Source organism: Echinops telfairi, unplaced genomic scaffold (genome assembly GCF_000313985.2).
Source record: "Echinops telfairi isolate 266 unplaced genomic scaffold, ASM31398v2 ScPeMD7_7469;HRSCAF=8507_1, whole genome shotgun sequence".
NCBI lineage: Eukaryota > Metazoa > Chordata > Mammalia > Afrosoricida > Tenrecidae > Echinops > Echinops telfairi.
Genome location: NW_022111373.1, coordinates 1,621,106 through 1,622,436, shown reverse-complemented (window position 1 = coordinate 1,622,436; position 1,331 = coordinate 1,621,106).

The window sequence follows — 1,331 nt, the reverse complement described above, 5'->3', positions numbered from 1 at the left end:
TTGAGGGAGTACTTGAGTCGAGGCCCAGTGTCCATCTACTACCTTAATACTTATCTATTTCCCTTTCATTATATTTTTCATCTCATGTACTTTGGACATATCATCAGGGAAGACCAGTCCCTGGAAAAGGACATCATGCTAGGTAAAGTAGGACAGTGAAAAAGAGGAAGACCTTTGACAAGATGGACTGATATGGTGACTGCAACAGTGGCTCAAACATAACAACAGTTGTGAAGATGGCACAGGATTGGGTTGTATTTTGTTCCATTTTCACAGGGTTGCTATGGGTCAGAACAGACTTGGCTGCCCCCTCACAACAAATACATTTTTAGCCAGACAGGACAATATAATAGTTAAGAAAGCAGACTTTAGAACAGACTACCTGGGTTCAGGGGCCAGTTATATCATTTGCTAGCTGTCTGGCCTTAAACAAGTTACTTTATCATTTTGAGACAAAATGCATAAAGCACAGAACTGGCATACAATGAAAGCCCAATAAATGTTAATCATTAGTATTTCCCTCCAGATTGCCAAAAAGAAGATAATTCTTTAATCTAGAATGCAAGAATTGTCCTCAAATAATAGAATATGAATAAACATAGAACAAATGAAGAAATACATAGATCATAAGTAAGCGGGTTCATTTACAATAATACTATAGTATCAGTTGTTTTTGACAAGATACAAATAAAAATAAACACATTTTATTAAGCCCTACATTCTAAACTTTTAAAAAAAAATCATTTTATTGGGGCCTCATACAGTCCTTATCATAATCCATACATACATCCTTTGTGTTAAGCACATTTGTACATTTGTTGGCATCATCATTCTCCAAACATTTTCTTTCTACTTGAACCCTTGGTATCAGCTCCTCATTTCTCGCCCCTCCTCACATTCTAAACTTTACATACACTTTCTCATGTAATCCTTAGAACAACCTTCTATAACAGTAATCACAACCATCATGATCACAATCCTCATCATCATGGCTTATATTGTACCATGTACCTATTATGTATTGTACATGATTATGGGTGTTAACTTATTTATCATGATAAAATCCTATTAATTACAGCAGTTCAGCTTGCTATTCTCACTATACAGACAAGGTAATAAATACCCAAAGATCAAATAAGTTTTCAAAAGTTATAGAGTTAAGAACCCATGGCCATCATTTGATTGTAACTCATAGTGACCCTGAATAGGGTGTCTGAGGCTGTAAATATTTACAGGAGTAGAGAGCCACATCTTTATACCAAGGCATATCTGATGGGTTTGAACTGCCTACCTTTCCATTAGAAGTCTAATATTTACACAATGGATCTTTA